This window comes from Camponotus vicinus, unplaced genomic scaffold (assembly GCF_025532165.1).
Source record: "Camponotus vicinus isolate PSW18456_S1 unplaced genomic scaffold, iyCamVici1.0 SCAF_2, whole genome shotgun sequence".
NCBI lineage: Eukaryota > Metazoa > Arthropoda > Insecta > Hymenoptera > Formicidae > Camponotus > Camponotus vicinus.
The window spans coordinates 9893504-9918967 of record NW_028141956.1 but is presented as its reverse complement, the minus strand read 5'-3'; the positions used below and the strand labels follow the sequence as shown (position 1 = coordinate 9918967).

Sequence of the window (25464 nt, the reverse complement as noted above, 5' to 3'; positions counted from 1 at the left end):
TGAAACCTCAAATTAAAATATCTGTTTCGCAATTAAGTAATAAGCGTTAAAATAATTAATTTAACGTTTATTTTATTGTCGAGATATTTAATGTCAGCCAATTATAACAATTAATTTATCGTTATATTTAAAGTCAAAAATCGAGAAATTTTATGCATAATAAAACAATTTAATTAAAAAAACTAATGGTGATACATTTCCAATAGAATATTGAAAATAATTATTTAAATATTATGTAAAAGTGAAATATTGTTTAAAAATTTATTTTTTGTTATGAAAGATTTGTAACAAATATGAGATGCATAATAATTTTTTCAAGAAAAAAATATTTGCATTAAAATAAAGTTATAAAAGAAAAATCAGAATATCTCATTTTTCACATATATAATATAACATAGTAAGAAAAATAATTATAAACATGACAAAACAAATATACCTTTATTAAAGTATCTGTTTATTTATTGTCAATTTACAAAAATAATTAGTATAACTTGATGAAAAAAAAAAATATAAACAAAAGTGTTTAATTTTATACAGTGAAGTGTAAAAAAAAATCCATAAAATGTAACATTTATAAAATATTAATTTTGCGATGTATTTTTAAATATTTTGTTATTAATATAATGAGAGAAATAAATATATATTAATCGATTATTTCAAAAAGAATCTTCAATGAAAATTAAATGTTTGAAATATTTCTGAATCACAAAATTCTTCAATTAAATATTTTATATGAAAGAGTTTAATTAATTTATGCAAATATAATTTTTTCTATACATTTTACATTATATGATCATTTACATCATTTAATTAATTATTTATAATTAAATAGAACAGAAATATCTTTAGCTGAAATACTTTTTTTATTATAAATATTATTTGCTCACTTTTGGAAGAAATATACTCTCTGTATCGAGATCGCACGATGCTTTTTCCCGGAAAAATAGCCGCAGATGGACGCGCATCGAAGCAATTAACGAGCCGAGCGTTTAGCATAGATAATCACTCGGGGGAGTCGGGGCCGACGAATGCTATCCGAGTTCTCCGCGCATTCGCGATCCCCGATGCAATTATCAATCGGGATAGCCCGCTGTGTATTAACATAATCAGATCAGTCCGCCTCTGCTGCTGCTGCTGCTGTTGCTGCTGCACCAAACCGTTCCACAACCCTTCCGAGCGGCCGTCTCGCTCGCCTTTCCACCTCTATTTCGCCATCATCGGCCGAGCCGAGCGGAACCGATCCTCCCATCTTGCTTTCTCTGTGCTGCCGCAACAACGCAATTAATCCCGCATGCTGCATGATGACGCGGCCGAAAACGCGGCTGAAAAACTGCTGCGAAGGCGTCGAGCGATTATCCCGATTCAATCGCTACCAATCCAATCGCGCTCTTATCGATTCGATTCGATATCGACGATAGCATCTTATCCCGTCATTAGGATGAATGGAACTCGATAGCAATAAAATCTCAACGATCGAATGTTGTGAAGTGTCTAGCGAACGTGATAAGTCGGAGAGTTCATCAGATTGAATGATTGTTACTCGATACGAGAAGAGAATATATATATTTGTTATAACGGCACAGATAACTAGCGATATGTCAACCATGGAATTTAATAATTATGTAAATCTAAGGAAAACAGCGCTATACGTCATTAGAAATGCGCGTGCGACATAATTAAATACTAATAGCCTGCAGTCGCTAGATAGCACGGTAAATTGAATTGCATCGATCGGCTCGCAAATCGCGAAATGGAAAACTAATATTTATGTTCGATGTATAGAAAAAAAAAGTAGCAAAGGCAATAAATATTTTTTTTCTCGATAATAACACGCAGTTGCACGCTGCGCTCTTTGACGGACATTTCATCAAGAAATAACCTATGTAACGTTCTATTATGACAGGAAAACAATGTTACTATGTCTAAAAGGAAATTTTTCTTATACGTATCAATCACTGTTTTTGATAAAAAAATTGTTTGAAAAATAAATCCATATAGGTTGCTCTCTTGATTTTTTCAGTTTTTTTGCAGTTGTTTGTGTGCGCAAATTATAATCGACGTGATATAAGTGAGATGCTGAATGATTAAGATAATGATCCTCGTTTTCTTGGATAAATAACGAAAAACATGGTTTACTCGAGCGTAGCGGATATGCCAGTCTAATAAATCGCGGGAGGTATTCGATTAAGGTTAATGTAAAGAATAATGTACTTTTATCGGTGATAACCTAAGTGCTGGCTCGTGTAATTTACAGCGCGGACCATTAGCTCGAACGAGGGTCGATAGGATAGTAATAACCGCTGTACGGGCGTACTTGCACGAGAGAAGAGGACGCGCCCGTAATAATGGCGGGCGGATTAATAAGTATCACGAGTCCGTATTGGAGTCCACGGCTAAGCGAGATTTATTAATGAATTGCGAGGTCATAGGACCGGGGACTGATAAATAATTCACAAATATCGAGCGACATTAAAACCAATGTAAATATTAACGATGATCGATAAGATTCTAAATGTTTACATCATCAGTTATTTCTTCGTGACGAAAGCGCAATTAAAAAAACATAAAAAACTCAAAAGAAGCCTATTACTCCCTGAAATAAATTTAGTATCAGGCGAGAATATTAAGAATCTAACGTATTCGAAAAGCACGCGCCTCGGCTAATGATCCGACTAATTAAACTTCATTAGCCAAAGAATTTCTCGACGAAAAAAACACGGCCATTAACGCCTTCCTGTAAGTAATTAGTATTAGATAAACTAGCATGCGGTTCATAGTTTGATAACACTAAAACTCTTGGATATTTCTGGAGAGTCATCGTCGTTAAAACTTTTGAGAAAAATAAAGAATAAATAATTCTAGGATATTCGACGGATTATAAAAAGGGTGTTAATAAATTGTAATGTTAAATAATCTTTCCTTGAAATATGTTTATATTTTATGATAAATTATTATGATAAATTATTTTAAAATAGTATTATTGAAATAATATTATTTAAAATAAAATGTTAAATAAATTGTTTTATATTTTATTACACTATTATTTTATTTAATAATTTAAATTATTATACTTCAAATAAAAATAGTATATTTTTCTACCTATATTTTACGAAAAATCAATTTTTAAATATTTCATATTTAATATTTAAAGGCAAAATTGTTTACAATATTATTTTTAATAATATTTGTATATGAAATATATGTGTTATCATCGCTTATATATTATCCAGAACAGTTTAAAAAGATTTGAAATAAGAATCAAATGAGTCGAGAACAGAGATGCTAAAAGACAGATGGAACAAAGAGAGCATAGGTATATAAATTCTTCCCCCTTCAAAATTTCACAGAAATAGTATATCAGAAACGTGTATGAATCACTCAGGGAGCATTTACGAATGGCACTCTTCGAGATAGAATCTGTTGAATTACGCGTGGAAAAAAATCGGCAGAAGAGGGCTGCTTCCCGAGGACGAATTCGATTCCTGAATTTTCGCGTCTGTTTCTTGAACCCCGAATGGAGAGGAAAATGTTGGCGCGTATCTGAAGGGAGGAAGAAAGGAGAAGAACTCTTCGCGGAAGACGCGATACATATTCTTATTTGTTGCCACGCAATATTTCCGCCGCTTCCGTGAAGACGTATACGCACGACGGATTCCTGAGGGAATTGCGTTCCTCTGCCCTCCTAAGCGAATTCCGTCGCGTCGCCGGAGAGACATCGAGTCAGTTTTCAGTGTTGCTTCGACGCTGGTGAACACCTAACCCCCGCCTCCTTCGAGCATGAATCCTGGGAAAGAATGGAAAATAGAGAGATTGGGGGATGGAGAAAGAGGGATATATATCGACTCCCTCTCCCGATGGAATCTTGGCTTGCTTTTCCATCTTTCGGGAAATTGGTAGGGCTCTACGGGCCTCTCTCTGGAGGCCGCATAGGCCACTTTTCTCCTTTCAAAAAACCTCGAGCGTAACGCGATTTTTTATGCAAAAACGAAAACCTCGTGGGACATTCATATCAGGGTGTTTTGCTGACTTTAGAACGTCTCGCGAAAAGAGGATGCACGAGTATATACTCAGCCTGAATTTTTTATAGATAACTAGATATAACTGAATCAAAAATATATTTCATTTTATCGATTAGTATCAATAAAATAATATAAATTTAACTAATTATTCATAAAATTAATCAAAGATTAAAATTCTGCACTTCCAAGTTTGATTGACAAACAACTTTATTTATAAATATTTTTGAAACTATTTTTGCACGCGTTAAAAAATCTATTTTAATAAAGAATTCAATGGAAGAAATGGCTTTATATTATTCTGTGTAATTGCATGGAAGTGAAAGATACATATTTATCGTTAAAAACTCAGTAATTAATTAAGGAAATTATTTCTTATTACATGTGTAGTAAAATATTTAAATATTTTTACAAATTTGTCTTCATCCTATTTATTTCTTTTGACATTTTAGATTTATTTTTATTCACGTGTCATTAAATTATGACAGTTGTTTCTATAAATTGTCATTAAAAATAAAATGCATAGTCACTGTTTAAATAAATATGTTTTTATTATTTTCTCTATTATTTTTTATTTTATATTTGAAATATAATATTTGGGGCACAATACAGGAAATATATTAAATATAATATTTAATATGGTTAATGAAAGTTTAAAATCTTGAAATATTACTTCAGATGACAATTTCTGTATGCATTTTTGTATGATAAATCTTTTAAAAATGTCATTTTATTTAATTAATAATTTCAATTATTGTATTTTAAATAAATTTTCCTATATTAATATTAATGTGCTTATCACAAAAAATAGTAATATTACATTATTATTATTATTACATTTTATTTTATTTAAATATACCACATTTAAATATACTATATATATTTAAATGTAATTATTTTTAATCATCTTTATTTTTAATTTGAAATATGTTCTACAGTGTAATTACACTACTGGTTAGCAGACTGTGGTCACAGTCCACGTAGATGACGAGAATGCACATTTCGCGGGCGTAACCGGCCATGAGAGCGTTAATGTCTCATCCGGTTGGGTGTTGCACGTTTGAGAGTACGACGACATTCTGCAGAAGCTTGAACGAATATCCTTGTTCGGTCGCGCTAACGCGGTCTCGCGAACCAGGCGACACGTCTCGCCTCATTTTACAATTGCACTGAAAGACGTTAACAAGGCGAGAGTCTGTGATTCTCCTCTTCTCGGCTGTTACCGAGCATTACGTGTAATTAACACGTGTCGACCGGCGAGTGAAATTCGCAAAATGTCCTATTCAGTTTGAAAGACTACTTAAAAGACACGTTAGCAATATTGCACTTTGTATCACGATTGGAGATATAAAGGGAATAAAAGTGTCTTGGAAATATTGTTTGAGAGAAAAACTTTCATAAAAATTTAGAATTTGGAATTATGAATAAAATTTGGAATTATGAATATAAGTACGATTAAAATGTTGAAAATTGCATAGATATATGTATAGATTAATATATTAATGTGAAGCATATTTTACAGTAATGTTGAATATTTAATCCTAGAGAGGATTTCATTTAAAAATCAGTTTCTCTTCTTAGAGAGAAAAAAATTGTTTACCTCTGCAACATCACGTTTCTATTTATTTAAGTTTGATGGAAAAATAACGGAAGATTTTTTTAACGAAAGGGAGAAAACAATTAACAAAATAAAATTTAGTGCTTCAAATGGAAAAATTGTGAAATTATCACTAACACATTCCCGTACTAAAATATACACTATAAAGGGCTATAAAAAAGATATAATCTTGCCTTTCCCGATGTTTTTCGCGCTCGATATGCGAGTTAAATCACCTCATGCAATATCGCACGCATGCGCGTAGCTAATGAATCATTTATTCTCGCGCTATGGAAAGCCCATTTAATGTTAATTTCTTTAATATTCCATTAAAATGCTTAACTTTGTCGGCATGAGCGAATTTTTAACGGGTCTCGTTGCATCCGGGGAATAATAGCACATCCGCACGTGCGCGAGCGCCTATTTTTCTACCACGTTCGTCGCGTTGCAAAACGATATTACCCGCTTTATAACGTGTATAAATGCACTCGATACGCGCGGTCGAATGAAAAACCCCGATCGATAGAGCGATAGCCTCGCGAAAAAGCGTAGCTTTATGCCGGAAAGCCCGAGGCTCGCGAACCGCGCGAGGGATTCCACTCGATGCGAGAGAGTCTCGCAAAAATCCGCGAGTCGCATAATAAACCTCGGAGAATTCAATTTATCGAAAAGTTTCGTGCAACTATGTGGAAGTAATTACGGATACACGTAGAATCCTGCGCGATGCAATGTTACTCTCGAATTGCTCTCTCTATCGCGTTCGGAACTTCCCCGGCGTCTATTTATAACCTGTATGTCGTGTTGTGATCGGTAATAATTTATCGATACTTGCTCTTATTCGCGGTAAATGCGGTTACGAGTATCAAGCTTCAAATTAATTTAGATTTTTCTTTCATCGTTCATGTTTAAACTGTTTGTAAACTGATAATAGAAGATTATCTAGGACATCAATGTCGAATCAAGTCTACCTGCGGCAGGTGTGCGACTGTAAAGATTCTCGAAAGGTTCGCTGCAACCTAGGGATTAGCTCTATGAACGATGCTGAAAGCCGGAAGGCATATGGACGGATCGTAAAGTCGATAGCCAGCAGCTTAACGAGCCCGTTAAAGCAATCACGGCGAGAGTCGCGTGTCCGAAGTGACGAGGAACATCCGTGCAAGGGTCGACTGACACCAAGAGAGACATGAAGAAGGGGAGGGGAGGGGAGAGAGAGAGAGAGAGAGAGAGAAAGCAAATGCATCTATTTGCTATGAAACCTGTTGACCCCTAATATAACAAAACAGTTTAGAGATTACTCTACACTAATAGGAAGAAACTCAGGTAAAATTCGCAATACGCAAGAGAAGGATAAAGTAAAAAGAAACGAAGTATTACTGAAGATTTTAGGAAAAATTAAAAAAAGGAGAATGTTAGACATAATATATGACGAAGATTTTTGTAGAATAAAGTTTTATAAAGGAAGGGAAAAATGCGAGAATTATTAAATTATAATAACACAGTTTAATATAATAACATAATTTAAATAATAACACAATTTAATTATCAATAAATTTTTGAAATAAATAGAGATAGAAAATGAAACATATCAAATAAAACAAATAGTCGTAAATGGAGAAAAATATAAATAGGATTAAAATCTCAATAAATTTATTATATGACAATAATCAATTTTATTAAATTAAATTAAATTTAATGAATACCTCTCAAAATTCGCATTTTACTCGCATTTAATTCGCAAAATTAATAAAGATAATATTAATAAAATATATAAAAGCATGTATTATATATAAAATTTATTTATAAAATAATTTTTATATGTATAAAATTTTAGCGCCGGAAAAAATACAAAGAATAAATCCTTTACTCTAATTATTCTTCTCTCATAGTGATTGATTAATGAAGCAAATTAGAAAAAGAAAAAGTGATAGGAGAAAGAAGACAAAGTCGCTGTTGACGCGAGAGAAGAGACGAAAAGATTTATCGTCGCATAATGCACGTGCTCTTGAATGCCGGTTATTATAATATCTCGACATGGTGAACTACGCACTCGGCGTATTATTATGATAAGTGCTCGTCGTGTGGGAGTCGTGAATGACACGTGCCGGGTGCTCTACATCGCATTTTAAAGAGCAATTTAGAGACGGGATGATTTTTTCAAACGTCATCGCAATACAGCTCATACACGGTACGCCACATGAGTTTTAATTTTAATTTTACGCCGCATATTATGCATGCTATATATGATATGTCTGCGACATTCATATGCTGCGCTCACTGGCCTGTTTCATACAGACATTTTTCACCTCAAGTATGACACTGATACGTAAAATTTTTAATTACTTTATGATTTCAAAATGCAACTGCTTATATATATTGACTTGTTCCATTCATTAAAAATTTGGAAAATTCCGTTTTCTTTAATTAAATTTTTCTTTATGTTTTATGAAATTTGTTTTTTTATTCTTTTCTCCTTTTTATACAATATTCTAAAATTATCAAATTTTTAATGAGAAGATTGAAATTGTTTCCTTCTTAAATAATGAGAGAGATCGAAAGATCTCTCGAGATTTAAGAGATCAAGAATTTTCAAGTTATAAATGATTGAAAAAGAAAGATAAAATTTTGCAGATTGAAATATGAAATATGAATAACGAAATTCTTCAGTTAATTTCAGATGAAATTTATCTATCTTAATAATAGATTCTAAAAAATTAGAAAATTGCAATAAATGATGATATTTTTGGAAATATTTATTAAAAAGAAGTTGATTCTACAAATTAGCTAAAGCATCTATTATTCTATCTATTATTGAAGAAATATTTAATGAGGTTGTAGAATAATCGATATATTTTTTAATCAACTATATTTTCGACTTTCAGTTAATATTTCTAATCAATTACTTTTTTCGTATCATTATCTATAAAAGAGAGACAATCTTTTTTCCAGAATAAAAAAAATAATAGCTTCTCTCCTTTACAGATGTATTAAATTTTTGAATTGACATCATTTAGCATGGCAATAAGCATTAAGCGTAAACAGGGATTGTACTTCACGAGTGCCACACAAGTCGACCTTATACCATATCACTCAGAAATTGTATGAATATGCAACATCGCATACATATACATGCGTATGCGTACGTGCGTATGTGAATATGTATCTTTGTGAAGAGAGCACACGCGCGGCGCACGACAGCGGACGAAGGAATGGAAAGGGTGGGGAAGAGATAAAAGGGGTGAAGGGAACGAGCGAGATTATCTGCGCGGCGTGACAGGAGATTATGTCTGCCTGTCTACTAAACCGCCTTCTGCCTTCGTGCTCCTCTTCTGTTTCTACGTTCTCGCCGTCTGAGCGTGGTAGCATAAATATAAAGTACCAGTGCACGCTATAACGATGCAGAAGTAGCTTGGAAAAAATTCCCCGTCAGATTGCAGCTTGCCACGATGATGAGTTTTCTCTCTTAAGTTGTTGAGAAATTCAGAGAGATTTCAAGCAGTTGATAATCCTAAGCAAGGAATCTTGATTAGAATAAAGTTCATTCGCGTATCACGAAAGACGTGAAAAATATTTTTGACACTTGCGTGTCATCTTCCATTTCGATACCCTACGTTTATGTTACATGAGTTTTTCGTTTTTTTTTTGTTCTTTTATTTATATAGAGACCGTTCAATCTGAGAATGCGACGTGTTTATCCGTAGAATATGAAATTATTAAGAATAACCGCTTTACGGACATTCGCTCGTAAAATATAAACATGTAGCGGGACGATAAAAATTATATGTAAAAAGTACGCGCATTGCGGCGAAAACGGGACGAATGCAGGAATCGACATCGTTGACTTTTTGAGAGGCGTTTCCCTTCATGAATGTTGTAACGTGAGCGGCCGTTGCAACCCCCTACGGCTGTAAAACCGGGATGCTTCTTACCGCCGAGATTTTAATATTTGATCTCGCGACGCAGCAAGAGAGAGAAAGTGAGAGAGAGAGACAGAGAAAATTTGGGATACCAGTGCCAAGATAACGGCCGCAAAAAACCGCGAACGTGTAAAAAGTAAAAAAATAGCCGTATTAGAAATCACGAGACTCGCCATTTAAATATTCATTCGCGGTTGCTTAAGGCGGCATCGCTGTAAAGCGAATTTATTTAAACCGAGAACTCAGGATCTCTCTTTGCGGTAAAACGTTGCGGACTTTTTAATCCTCGTTGCCTGCTTATTGCGGGATCAATAGACACCGTTGCGAATTAATGAAATATGATTTGCGGTCTATCGCGAGAGATGTCTTTCATCAATCTTGTTTTCTCTTGGTAATAATAACTGCATGAATAATTAAGACCTACTTTCGCTCACTGACACAAATGATAGAAACATAAAAACATGTAAAATATGCCTATCAAGTAAATATAGAAAAAATATATTACATAAAATGTATAAAAGTTTCGATGCAATTTTTTAAGAATTGTAAAAAATGTCCACAAACATTTTAAACTTCGAAGTATAGTTAGGTTTAAAAAAATAGCGCCGAATTATACGTGATGAAACTCGTATGAAGGGCGCATATGGTGCTCGCATAAGGCAGTACTGACGATATTAGGACGCAAATCGGCGATCGATGGTCTCCTCATATTGCCAGCCTTCGTCGGCCGCCTAATACGAGCACGAATTCGATTTTCGCCCTAGATGGGCCGATAATGCGGATACGCGGCTGTTAAACCAGAAGTGTGTTCGCATTCCATATATGCGAACCTAGCGGCTGCGACCTAGCCTTCCCAAGGTAACCCAATTAAAGGGTGCATTACCGAGCATTCACTGAATTATGTAGAGCCGAACACTTCATACTCGTAAGCCACTTTTGCAATTTGGTAATTGACTCTCTTCTCCGAGAAAAGAGATCCGGATCAGAATCCCGTAAAAATTTAAGCCATCAATTTCCTTTAACTTCGCGGAAATTTTAAAAATTAATACATCTCTCTTGTGTGTGAGCGATATTGAAACAAAAAAATATATTCGCATTTACTATTTCCTTCATTTGTTTCATCGCTTTTCTTATATGTTACATAAATAATGTATTTCAGAAAATAAAAGAACTCTATAATACTTTATCTTTTTTGTAATATATAAATTGAGTTATTTTTCAAGATTAGAGAGACTTAAAGTTATTTTAATTAATATAATTAGTCCAGGGATAAAACGAAGTTTTGTTTCTATTAACGAAAAATATTTAGGAAATAGTTAATAATCCATTAGTGTCTCTTTTAGTCTCGTTATTTTATCGCAGGCATTTCACCATTCCATTTTCACTGTTCCGTGACGTAATCGCACCCGCATTCGAGGGGGCGATCGACAACAACGATGGGTGGGAGTAACCTTTCTAATTAGCGGAAGGCTCGATACGGACTCGGGAGCAAACGGAACCCTAATTAGACTGCGGGAGTATCGCACTGTAACAATCGATGCTGTCATTTCATGTGAAAGATATCGGACTGCGCAACCTTATCAGCGGGCCGCACTCTTTGAACGCGAAGCATCGACGCAACGACAGGCTCAAAATATCGGGACGATGTTGTTTCACGATGCGTGATGCTCTCAAAGCGAAAGACGCGCTTAATTCCTCGTGAAAGGAGCGTTAATTAAGAGCTCCCGGCTTAACCGCGTCGAACAAGATCGGCGAAGACGAGGAGAATTGGGTCGAATTCTGTGCAAACTTCTCTCTCCTTTCTCCTTCTCCTCCTCTTCCTCTCTCTTTCTCTCTCTCTGCTTTTCTATGCATTAATCAAAATGCAGATTGCATACATAATGTTAACAAACATTTTATGTTTACGTTGCGGTCTTGATTTATAATTTATCATCGAAGTTTTTTATAACGAAAAGAATTTCCTAAAGAAATATCGAAAAATGTATTACGCGAAACTGCATTTCGTTGATAAATATATTTATATGATAAGGCGGATACTGTACTGTACAAAATTTATAAAAATGAAATTTATTCGTATCATAAATTATATCACTAATATATATACACTAGGTTTTTTCATCTCAGTGGTCAGAATATCAGAAAATTGAGAAAAGATAATGACAAAAAAATATTTTGAATAAAAAAATAATATTTTATAAAAAAAAGAAAAATAATAAACTTAAAATTTATAGATAGATTAGAAAGAATATTATTATATTATGTCATAAAAATAAATTAACGAAAGATAAATATACCATATCGATCGACAAGAGTAAACGATTGTCTCAATAGAAAAAGCGTTCCATTTTATGGAATACGTTGAACGTTAGCGACTTCACTCGACAGATAAATCCAAACTTTTTCATTCGTTTCAGAATCTAGTTTACAAAGCTTTGTCAGCTTTGACGGAATTTCGTGGACGCCGGTTAAGCGGATTTTAATCGAAACTTCCTCATCAATGTGTGGATCGATGGAATCAATGCGATGCAACCTTTCGCAACTTGAAATCGTCGTGGAATTCCCCTTTAAAAGAATTTAAAAGTTGCGATCAATTCGAGAAAATATCGTATGGTTTATTATTCCAACTTACAAAAAGCATAGCATTTCCAAATGTTTTTCAATCGTTTTTTGTTCGATAGTTTCTGAAAATATATTTTTAGCGATTTATAAAATGAACCTCATATTTACATATTTTATATTTCAGATGCATTCTTTCAAAATGTATTATTCTTAAAATTTGTAGCCTCACTAATATTGGCTAGATTGAACTAGTCTGAAAAATTAATGAAATATATAAGCACAATGTGCATAACGTTAAAAGTATCTGGTTTCTTTTTTATATACAATTGTATTATATAAAATATTTTATTTTTCGATTTCGATTCTTTTGAAAATTTCGTCTTTTGTTTTATTAAAAATTGATAAAAACTTTGTTTTGAAAAGTTTGAAATAAAAATTTCCTTTTTTTTTCTAATTTTGGAAAATATTATTTGAAATATTTTTTAAATACGTTCGACTGTTTTGAAGGGGTTGAAACAGAATAATGAAGAATATTTGAATAATAAAGGACTTCGATACGCTTATAAGTACTTAAGGATTGGCTTTCTTCTTTAAAAGAGCGTAACTTTCTATTGATCTTGCAAATTGTGCCTTTTCCTGTTCTCCTTGGGCCATTTTATGATCGGTCCTTCCGAGCGCCAGCTTCGATTTTCGCCAACTTTCTCGTGTCTATTATTTTCCGAGAGCATTATACTCGCCAAATTACAAAACAAACGTAGGAAGATCGGAATTCCTAAAGCGACTTGTACTCTTCGAGAAAGATGACTGCACTTTTGTCACTCGCTTCATTCCATCTCCGCTTCCGCTCTCCTCTTCATTCTCTTTTTTGCTTCCATACTAACTTTTTGCCAAGTTTTTAAGTCAAGTTTGTCCTCGTTCTTTCACCTTCGTCATTTCTCGCTTTCCGCTCCAATAGATCTTACATATATCTAAAATTTAGCACACAACTCATAAGTCTTAATAGATCGCTTTTTGATATCCGCCAAATTCCGCTTTCCTTGCAAAATCAATCTATTATTTAATGTTTTGTAATGTTTGATTTCTCTATTATTTAATATTTTGTATATTTGATTTCTTTTTAACGTTATTTTTTAGGAAATTATTTTAAAATATTTTGTTATCATTTAAAGCAATTACTGACAGAAAATATTGAATAACATAATGCAACAAAAAATAATTGTCTTATATTAAAGAAAGAAAATCATTATTTCCGATATTTTCAGTTTTTATATCGAATACACAATTCCGGCTTCTAAAATATTCCATTACATCATAATTTTGAAAAATTTAATATTAAAATTGTAAAGAGAAATATTTTAACTTTAATATTTTATTACATTGCTACGGCATATATGACATGTGATGTTGAAGATATTTTATGTTTAAAATTAAATATGTTTTTAAAATTTTCAATCCTCAAAAGGAATTTATTGCGAAGATTAACAGATTTTTATGAACACATATTAAGTCTACCATCAAAGTTATGTTAATTTCAGTCTTTATAACAAATTCTTTCTAAAGATTAAAAATTTCAACAATATATTCCATTTTGGGATAAATTTAAATGGGATAAATTTAAACGCGTTAAACGGAAGCGCTGCTGTAGTACAATAATATATGTTACTACAGTCTTCTTTCACAAATTTAATTTCATATTTCTCGGAATTATAAAATAACAGCATTTTACAGGTCAAAATTTTCTTCAACAGAAAAATGATTATTTTGAAGAAATGATTATTTTGAAGAATTTTTTTAACTGTAAATTTTAGAATTCAGCAATCTTCCATAAATTATGATACATTAATGTACAGGTTGTATTTCTTAAGATACAAAATTACTAAGCTTTACTGTGTATGGTTATGGCGAAAAAGATACGACAGAAATTAAAATATGAGCATGAATGTGTTTCCGTATTGAAGGCTCTAAAAGGATCGCAATCTCGGAGCACAACACACACATCCAGGGGAATTTCCTTTCCTTCCTTCTTTCTTTTCTATGGCGCCGTCCTCTAGAAATTCCATCCTCGAGGACACGCAGGAGGATGACGAGAGGAACGAGATGTTTTCATTTAAAAGATCGTATTAACTCACCTCCACAGCCCGCATTTCCGCACGCTAGTTTCCACGAGGATTTGTTCGCCATCTCGTAATAGTTGCGCGCATCCTCGCGCGTTCATCAGCGCAAAGGAGGTGTCGGGCACGTCGTCGTGAAATAGTTTGCATTCGTGAGAACGCATTTATATAGCACGGATATAAATTCGTCCCCCTCTCCAATCCTGGTAATGCGCTTTAAACTCGCAAACGGTCACCTCAATAGCGAGTTTCTCTTCAGATGCTCTTACGTGTTTAAAATATCTCAATCATCTCAAAGCTTGTCCTGTCGGCTTGGAATTTGACATTTGTGATAAATGATAAGGAATTGTTGTACTGAGAAAGCGACTCTTTTGTAATCTTTTCATGTGAATAATTTTAAAATGTTGAAAAGTTGCTATTTTAGCAGTTCTAATCACTTTGGAAAATGGAAACTTTATCATACTAACTAACTTTGGGGGGTAAAAATTATTTCCTTAGTTTGACAGAATTTGCAATGATCATATCGTTCCTTGTAAAAGTTACGGTGGTTAAACACCACAAGTTGTTATCGTAAATCAACTAAATTTTCCATTTAATTAACAATGCAAAGTCAGCATAAGGAACTAATTTAAAATAATTGTCAAAGTTAAGGAATAATTCAATTCTTGAATTAATTCAAAAATGTACTCTGACGTATAAATTAGAGCGTATAAAATACAAAATTACTAAAATAAATATAAATTATTACATGCTTTTGCGGAATAATTGGAAAACGAGGAAAAAATTGCGAGAGTTATTTAAAATATGTCCCGATCAGTTCACAGTTCGACTGTTACAATACTATACTTTTATTCACGATCGGGTGAACACGCGACTATGAATACGCGGATTCTCTTTTTCATCGAGGATTTTATGGAAGCTCACTTCGGTGCCATTTTCACGGCACCTAACGGCACTTTAAGTACGTTCATCCTTCCACTCCCTTCCTTGGAAGAGAAAAAGTTTCGCAGTGGATTTTTCAAGTAACGTCACCCATGCAAGAAGTAAACTCGCAGCCCACCATGTCGGCATCAAAGGATCAATGAAAAGTCGGCTGGATTTCCTTCAAGATGGATCGCACGGCTCCGCGAGTGACGACTTCTTCTGCTTCTTCTTCTGCCTCTTGCCTTTTCAATCTTTCGCCGCATTCGGTGAAATTGAGAATGAAAAGCATCGACAAAGATTCAAGTTTCCAAAAGAATTGACGGGTTAATTAATTTTGGATCCCCCTATATTTTTAATCTAATCCTCAATCTTGATAGAAATAGATCGATTTTTACACCCAAAAGCAAAAATATAACATGATTTTACGTCGTAAAAATCCTGAAAGAAATTGAGGTAACGCAATGAGGAAGAACTTTTCGATTGAGAGCTAGAGAGAATCCCTCCTTTCAATTTCGTATTTGTTCGCTTTCCGGCGAAATAATCGCGAAATTACGTTTCCAGGGACCACGGCCATTCAGCCCTTTGAATCTCCCAGAATCCGTTGATTCTACTGTCGTGTAAACGCGATGGTTTCACCGATTCTAGTCGATTGTTTCGTGCGCGCGAATCAAGACAATTCGGCCAAAGAATTTGTGAAAAGTTTCACGAGAGGAAGAGTTTACACTCATTCTCCGCTTTCGGTTCCTTTACCGACAAAGAATTGGAAAAAAGGAGAGGATGAATCAGAGAAAGAAGGTTTTCTTTGCCACCTGGAAGATAATTACTGGCTTGAAGAGAAGCTCTCTTTCTCCTTCTCTCTCTCTCTTTCTATCACCGTCTCTACTGGAAGCTTTCAATTAGTGAGTTGCGGGCAGGATTCTTCCGTAGGATCCCGCCGCAGGAGACAACTTCGACGGAAGACGTCATCTTATTAGAGACCTCTAATAAGAGTCACGAAGTAACATTTTCGATTCCGATTCCAATTGCTTCAACTAACCGACAAAGTGATAATAAATCTGAGAATGTCAAGAAGTTTTGCGAAAAGATTGCAAAAAAAAACAATTTAATCACCGAACTTTCAGTAGAAATTTAAGAGTAACATATTCGTTTGAGATTATTATTTGGCACTTATCTTTTTGGAATAAAATTATATATAAATCATATATTTTATATATATCTATATTTAAATAAAAATATTAAATATTATATAAATATTTTATTACAAGTATTTAAAATAATTTAAAATAGAGAATTTAAAATATTTTATACTTGCATATATTATATTATACAGTGATGTAAAATGGAAGACAAATAAGCAATCTATCTTACAATAAATAATAAATAAGTTATAAATTGCTCACCTCATAATTGTTCTACCATCACTCGATTCCATTGCAAGGCTTCTCTTCATCTCTTGTTTCCTATTCTTCAATGGCACTTATACGATACCCAAAATACGGTTAATTATAATTGCGTACGTTAATCGGCAGAATGCAATGATCACGACATTTTGCACGATATTTTTAATGTTGATCGTAAAAGGCAAGTAGTAGTATTGGAATGAAACCGATATTATATATATATAATATATATTTATTATCGATATTACCGATATTATATATATATATATATAATATATATTTCGCATGTTTCAATAACAAAACACACGTAAAATACGAATCGACTTTGACTCAAATGACTAGCGTTTAATTAAGAGAAATACAAGTATTATTTATTTTAATAAATTTAGCATTCACGTAATATATATGAATTCGCCCTTTACACCGTTGTAATTTGTCAAAACCTTTCATTTGTATTTTACATAGCGTTGAAATAATACAGAATTATAACTCGTTCAGTACTTGAAAATAACGGGATAAAATTCACATATCTTTGCGCGTCACAATAATACTATCATTAACGTTACTAATATAAATAATATACATAATACGTTCATATCTTACATTTGTTTTTTAGCGCGTTTAAAATTTTGCACGACTACAACGAACATACTATGTATTTGACTTTCGTGTTTTATTTCGCATGTTTCAATAACAAAACACGCGTAAAGTACGAATCGACTTTGACTCAAATGACTAGCGTTTAATTAAGAGAAATACAAGTATTATTTATTTTAATAAATTTATCATTCATGTAACATATGAATTCGCCATTTACACCGTTGTAATTTGTCAAAACCTTTCATTTGCATTTTACATAGCGTTGAAATAATACAGAATTATAACTCGTTCAGTACTCGAAAATAATAGGATATAAAATTCACGCACCATTCACAATAATACTATCTTTAACGTTACTAACGAATAATATACATAATATGTTTATATCTTACATTTGTTTTTTAGCGCGTTCAATATTTTGCACAGCTACAACGAACATACTATGTATTTGACCTTCGTGTTTTATAATGTATTTGACGTGTACGTGTTCTTGTTTACGCGCGCTCAGTGTCTTGTTATCATTTCGAGTGAGAAGGTAACGACGCGAGACGCTCTGTCAAGTATCCTTCGAAACGCGATTATCGCTTATAATTATTACAATTAGCGCGATTATTAGTTGACGTGATTGATCTACTTCTGCGATAAACGACACTTGAGAGTATTACAGTGAGGTACAGGTTATTTGATTCGACAACAAAATTATCAGCTGTTTATTAATAATACGTGCATTTAGCGACACTTACACGCACTGGAAACGTATTATGCTTGCAATATTAAATTTACACAATATTATACTTCCCGACGGTTTATAATCTCTTAATCAGTTATTAAAATATTCGATTAACGTAGTAGAGTTGGAATGAAGCCGATAATATTTTGGGTGTGTTCCGATATTCACTGCCAGTATACGTGACGTAACTAAACTATAAAGTAACTAAACTATAAAGTACTGGCAGTGAATATTAGAACACAACCTTCGTATGCTTCAATAGCAACATACTTCAATACGCACGTAAACATACGGATCGACTTTGAATCAAGTGACTAGTGTTTAATTAAGTAGTACAAGTATTATTAATGTAATATTTTAATATTTATTATATTCACGTGACATATGAATTCGGCATTTATACACTGTTGTAATTGGTCAAACTTTTAATTTCATGAAATTTATTCGATTGTGGAAATAGACGGTAGACCTAACCTAACCACATATATATAATTGCAAAATATTCGGTGAATGTTTATCCTTAATTTTAATTTGCATATTTATTTATTATATAATATTAGAGGTTATATTACATTGCTGTAGCATATAGTGCGTGAATTTTATTATGTGATTTTTCATTGTCAAAATTTTTTATTGCTTTTGCATTGTGTTTCTTCATCACAATATAATAAAATACACATCACATACATATCGAGGATCCTGCGTGATTATTGCTAATTATTGCACGCGCGAATTAATAGTGTTTTCGCGAGTGTCGTATCGTAATTAATAGTCTTTTCGCGAGTGTCGTACGAGTGCCATGGAAGGATGAACAAGATGAGCAAGGACAACAAAAGCTGAATAAGAGAGGAGGAGAAAGCGAAGCAACGACGAAGTGAGCAATTTATAATTTATTTAATTCATTACTTATTAATTACGAAATTGAACAAATTGTTCGCTTATTTCAGCGATAATGATTCATTTTTACATCATGTAAAATAGTGTATATTTTGAAATATTTTAACGTTGCTTATATCTACGTAGAATTAATAATTATAAAAATTATTTGTCTAAAAATTTATATGATTTATAATATTTTATAAAAGTTCACGTCGAGAAAAATGTGTTTTATTTATTTGAAAAATTATTTTTCTGATTCTTTTATTAAATATTTAATTAACAGACATAAAGATATATTTATTTAACAGATATAAAAAATTTCAGTGAACGTAATAATCTTTTTTTGGAACATTAATTATTTCGTATGCTGTTTTATATATAATTTGAATATATATTTTTATGTTACAGATCACAACAGATTTTGTGTACTATTCCGCTGTTACGCACCGTATCGGTGAGTGTTTATCTTTTATATTATTTTCTTATTTTAAACCTCGAGAAAGAAAGAGAAAGAGAAAAAAATTTAGAAAAATTATACATATAAGATGAGGAAAATAGCTAAAAGATTAAAATCTCTTTTGCGATTATGTCAGTATATAAAATTATTTCGTGACTTGGAGATTCATTACTATCGCTATTTCAAGCCCATATTTTGTGGATTCTGCATTATTTTCATGTATACAAAATGACGCATAGAATGCGACTCATCGTATAATTCAACTCATTACTATTTATCTATTTCTCCCTCTCTTTCTATCTCCATATTCGCTTATGTACATACATTCATATGTACGTACCCGCGATTTGCAGAAGAGGACGCGCACATATATGCACTGCATCGCGTTGATGCGAGATGAAATACCGGTGTCGCTTGATTTCCAACGCTGAGAACTCCGGAACGGCTTTCAGAAAGTTTCCGGCGAAGGGAGAAACGTTTACGACGGTTGAAGTTGTCGGTGACTATTCGGAGAATATATCGGTGCGGAACCAAAACTGTGTGGACAGAAACGAATTCATCGCAAACGTTTAGGAAACCGTCGCGAGCGTGTCTCTTGGAAAAATTTTAGATCTCGATCTTTCCTTCGCGAATCTATTCAGATCGAAGCGTAATCGAGAAATCATTTAACGTCGAGTGTTATCGTAAATGCATACAATGCATCCACGAAGTACGAATAAACTTATGTCATTTAGCAGTTTCAAGTTGAAAGTTTTGAAGCGATCGGTTTCTTTTTATTAATACGTTTGTAATTGCCGAGGTAACAATCTGCAGCTGTGTGTGAAGTTTCCGCGTGCTTTCAAAGTTAAACGAGAAATGACGTTCTGCTACAGTTGTATTTTACATCAATTTGCTATGAATAATGATGTTAGCAATTTCCGCATGGTGTAAAGCGGCTGTTTACCCGAGGAAACGTTTGCATGATGCAAACTCCCTGTTTGCGTACAGCCAAACATTTCACGCGTGAATGTAGGACTATAAATTATGCAAGTTCCCAAAGGGAAATAATACATTTTACTTGATAAATTAAATATCCTTATCCATATTCTCGTCCTTAGCTCTGAGAGAGCTGAAAGAGAAAGAGATATTCTAACATAAATATATTCCAGTGATTTGTCACATTATCTTTTTTTTGTCAATACAATTTTATTTTTAAATTAATTAATGCATTTATTAATTTATTAATTTATACATTTATTAATTTGATATTTATTTTGCTAAATTTTACTTCATTTTTTTAAAAATATCCATTCATGTAGATAGCATTTGAATTTTATTTTAATTAGATCTATATGACGGTGTTTCATTAATATTTTTTTACATTGTATCTCGCTGAGTATCTTGCCTGATCTTATAATACAATATTTTTTAATTCTAGCATTAATAAATGGATTTTATCACTTTCGATTTAGATTTCTTTACCATTTTATATCTCTCGAAGTATCGAACACGCGAAAATTTAGAACCTTCTTTTACAGTAGTAGTCTGGGATGAAAATGTGGTAGGAAATGAAGGGATTTGCGAGGTAGAGAGGAAAGTTCGGGCGAGACATACTATTCTTCGCGGGCGGTGGATGCAACGATTTCGCGCGTTGCTCCACGAGCATCCCGGCATTTCGCCTCTGGCGTTCGAGCGGAAGTACTAGAATTGAAAATCCATTATCTCTGTTTTTGCGCGGAGACCGGTGAATATTTATGCTCGTACTCTGCTTCCCGACGCGGCGAAAACAAGCACGACTTTCACTTACAGTTTCTCGATGTCAGCGAAATTGAACATTGTAAGTCGTAAGAATGATACAATTGCAGATTAACCGCTTGGAGTCGATCGTTGTTGTGGAGATTAATTGCATCACGTTATGTTATATTAGTTTGGCATGGATATAAAAAACGTATATTCTGAAATTTATTTAATTATAGAACCAAACAAATAGAATTATAGAATTATAAAACTAAACAAATTAACCCCTTAGAACTTTATTTTTTAGATATATATGTGCGTTATTTTTCTGCAAATCAATAGTTATTTTTAATTATCCAAATAACTAATAATAAAAAATAATAATTAATAATTATAATTAATAATTATAATAATTAAAATAAAAATTAATAACTGAAATAGTATTTTTTTCGAATTCAATCGTACAAATATATCTTGCCATGAGATAAAAGAAGAGTAATTTAAAAATCTCGGCAATAATACTAATAGTAGCAAGAAATATCGCAAGATTCTTTGCGACGATGATGTCTCTAGATTATTCATAGAAACGACGCGAGATTAACGATACCGAGTAAAAGAGCAAAAGCAGAAAAATAACGGGTTATTGGAACAAGTTATAAAAAAGTACGTTGCAATATTGAAAAGCATCGATTGATGTGTATCTAGGGACGAATCTAATAATCCATGTGCTTGGGCTGACGCCAATCTGAAGTCTGCAACACGTCGCCGTGTCGTGTGCATCAAACAGATGCAATTGCAGTCTGTCATAGAGCCGATGCACTCAGAAATGGATTAACGTGCATTTCTAATAGCTGTTTGGCCAAGCAGCTATTCTGTAGTTTCTACCAGTCTCTTTGCTAATGTCTGGTCGTAAGAAAGCAAATTACGCAGCTCCAGATTTAAAATTATAAATATGCTTCACGTTTATGTTCTTCATCAGAATTTGTAATTTTCAGAGCAATTAGGGACATTACTATCATTATTTTAATAAGTTTCAACGAACTAATCAAGAAAAGTACCTGTTAGATTTGAAACAGTGATAGAAAATGATAAAAAATAATTCAGGAATTTTTTTTATAATTAGGATAAAATTTTTCCGACTTTCGGATTTCATCTGGTGAAAAAAATGGAGAAAAAATTATTTTTATTACTTTTTATTTCAATCCTCATTTGATTTTTCTATAAATTTCTTTTTAATCAAGTAGCAGTCCAATGATGGTGATTTTGATTTTATATAAACATATCAAATACAAATTTTTTGTAAATTTTTTTATAAACTTTAAATGACATAATACTTTATCACATGAGAAATAGTTTCAATCATTCAATTGGACGTGTTTCGCGTGCGAGGTGTCGAATTAATATCGAGATACTCTCGAGTGCGCTCACAGCATCCGTGCGGAAACACGGTCGCCAGAAAAGACGTTATCTCGCGACTGCGACTTCCCCGAGGGAGGTGTGCAAGTCAAGTGTAATGTTAAAAGGAAAAAGGGTATGAACGCGCGCACACGTACCCCTTCGGATTTAAGGCTGTGATCCTGCGACTTCTTCGCTGTGTTCACTCCCTTGTGCAAATATGTTTCCTTAGGGTTCGTCCGCTATTGGAAACGTGGAAATCTCAGATAAGCATTCTCGACGCGCGAACGGTCATGCATTATCAGCGTTATATGTTGTGTTTGCACTTCAACGCCCCTTCTCGCTTTGTGTTGCGGCGAATAAAGGCCTAAACGACGGATCACCCTTCAGATCAGTTGTGAGATCTCTCAACGGAGTTGAGAAATTATAGGGGGAGGAATCATCGTTTTATAAATTCATGAAATTGTAGGATATATTTTATAGGAATCCCTCAAAACACCATAGTATACAAACTCAATAAAAAAAATGTATTAATTTTTGATAAACTCGAAAATTTTATAATAATTCAACAAAAAGTATAACTTTGCTCTTTAATCTAAAAGAGGGGATAATTATTCCATGTTTTTTATGCTGCATAATTCTGGTCATAATATGTCACAATTTTAAATTCAAGGAATTGTAAAAAGAATTGTTTTAATATATTTCATCATATTATAACTGTAACATGTGACGTATTGAAAAAGTATTATTTCATTTAAAATTATATATATTTTAAACATTTTTTAGTCTTAAAAGGATTTCATATTACGAAAGTTAAAATTAATTTTAAAATTAAATTTTCATAATCAAATATTAGGTCTATTGTGCAGGAAAATTATAAGTTTAATTAAGTTGTAAATATATTCATTTAAGTAAATTGAAAATCACGAATTTTGTATGAATATTTTTTTAAATTGATTATTTAAATTTAAAAAAGCTTTTTAGATTGCTTACATAGAATATAACTTTAATGTCAAAATAAATTTGAAATGACGAAATCAATACAATCCTTGTCAAAAATAAATATCTTTTAATTTTGACAAAATTTATATAGTTTTTAGATTACTTAATAATCTAATATTCTAAAATTAATGAATATAATGTGGCAAATGTAATAGAAATAATTTATTATAACGTATAAGATAACAAGCTTTGTAATTAACAATATTTAATTACAAAAGTTTTTTAATTTTAATTTTTGTGTAACAAATTTCTTTTGAAATTGTTTTAACAATGTTTAATTTCAAATAAAATTTTTTCAATAAATAAATTATATAACCTTCTTTGCAATTTTAAATTCAAATTTCATAAGATTGCGATGTAATGGAGCATTTTAGAAAACGGAATTACATTCAACATTCAAAAACTATAAGAAATAACTAATCCCTTGTTCTATTGTTTTCTTTTGAAGTACGCAGTATATAAAATTCATAATTAAAAATTAAAAATTATATAATGAGAAAGTTCATAAATGTTTCTATATTTCTGTGATTATTTATAACTTTGAAATCTTTATACTGAGGTTTATTTCTTCAGAAACATGTGGGATTATTTGTGGATGTATTTGTCTCAGTTCTCTCGCTTATATTCTTTCTGTCATTCCGTGACAATATTATATGAGCTCGGCAACATCGCCATTCGAGGATGCTCAGACGCATAAACGATATAAATGACGCGAACGCGTCGTTCTCCCCGGGGTCGAAGATATTGTTTCGAAGTCGATAAGTCGACCTCGTGGGGTGCATGTAAGGAAGAGAGGAGGGATGGCGAACAAGAACGGAAATATCATAGTGTGGTTCGAAGAAGAAAGCGCACATAGAAGCTCGCCGGGAGACCACGATGTCACCTAAGAGATGATGGTAGTTGAAGAAAATGGCGTCGCAAAGACAGGCTAAATCAGTGGCAGCAAAACCTAGTACGCGTAGTTACACGCGTTTTATCGCGACACGTTTTACGACAAGATCCATAAAGCAACGTAGTTATGTAGTATAGTTTATATCTAATGCAGTGAAGAGTCTACGAATCTCTCGAAAGAAATAAATCGAATGTAGATTTATCGTTATCGCTCTGTTTATTCCGTTTAATATTTTAGTCACCTTTCAACGATATAACGTAGGATATTATTGGATACTTTCATCATATTATTCATCGTTTTGCGAAACATTTTCAGATATCGAAAGAGAGCACTAGAAGCTTTATAAAATTAAAAAATCGGATTATTCTTATTTCAATATAACACGTTATCGCTTTTTTTATTTTTGGCACTTGTGATGAAGGATTTTATTGAATCAGTCGGAATGGTTAAATCATTGGGCGAAAGATAATCTCCTATAGAAAGCAAATGTACATTGTCACTGTTCTTTTACTTTAACGTAACTCAAACGTAGAGTCGAATAGGATCTCCGAGACAAAGGAGACAAAATGGCAGCGCCCGCATAGAAGGCACCTACGTGTTTCTTGGCGCAAACAACGGCGGTCAGGCCAAAGCCGCCAAGGGTGGTTCCGGGGTTGAAGGGGGTTTCTCCCTCAGTTGCACTAGCGCGGATCGGTCGAGAGGAGGCGGTAAGGAAGATCGAGGAGCCAGCTATAGGCTCGTCTGCGGGACTCGAGGGAGAAAAGGAAGGAAGGAAGGAAGGAAGTGTGGGCCTAGCGAGACAATTTATGGCTACTGGAAACAATGCTGCCGTCGGCCGACAAAGGGTGCTCTCCCCTTCCATCCTTCCACCCTATGTCGGCCGAACCCCCGCAGCCGCGACGAAGTTAGCCAGACTCTACGGCCCCCGGCTAACTTCGCACTCACCCTTTCTCCTCTCGGGTAGGGTCGTGTCACCTGTCGAGTATCCGCAAGGTAATTTTCCAACGGGTGCAACAACGTCTGACCGCTTGTCTGCCCTCGCACGTTTCGGGGAAAGGAAAGGAAAGTGTAATGCAACATGTTTTCTTCACATTCCGTCGAAAGTCGAAATTTATCGCACCTACCTAGCAAGTTCGTAAACGAGGAACTTAGATGAATGTGACAAATTTCGTCACGTGTCTTTTAACCACCGAAAAATCGAAAGTAATACTTTTCTAATAATATTATTTTCAATTTTAAACTCTAGAAAAATTTCACGTTGATAAAACAATA

The 25464-nt window shown here is 33.2% G+C and overlaps 1 protein-coding gene and 1 long non-coding RNA gene across 7 annotated transcripts in view; one reads left to right on the top strand and one right to left on the bottom strand.

Moving 5' to 3' along the window:
* Window positions 1-25464, bottom strand: part of Pxb (putative Hedgehog signaling attenuator pxb) — a 377459-nt gene that overhangs the window by 311455 nt on the left and 40540 nt on the right. The window lies entirely within an intron of this gene.
* The window catches only part of LOC145965985 (uncharacterized), a 232990-nt gene continuing 225180 nt past the window's right edge, over window positions 17655-25464 (top strand). For all 6 annotated transcript variants that reach the window (XR_014436935.1, XR_014436936.1, XR_014436934.1 and 3 more), the window contains exons 1-2: window positions 17655-18725; window positions 19139-19184. This is a non-coding gene — a long non-coding RNA (uncharacterized LOC145965985). The remainder of the gene's footprint in view (window positions 18726-19138; window positions 19185-25464) is intronic.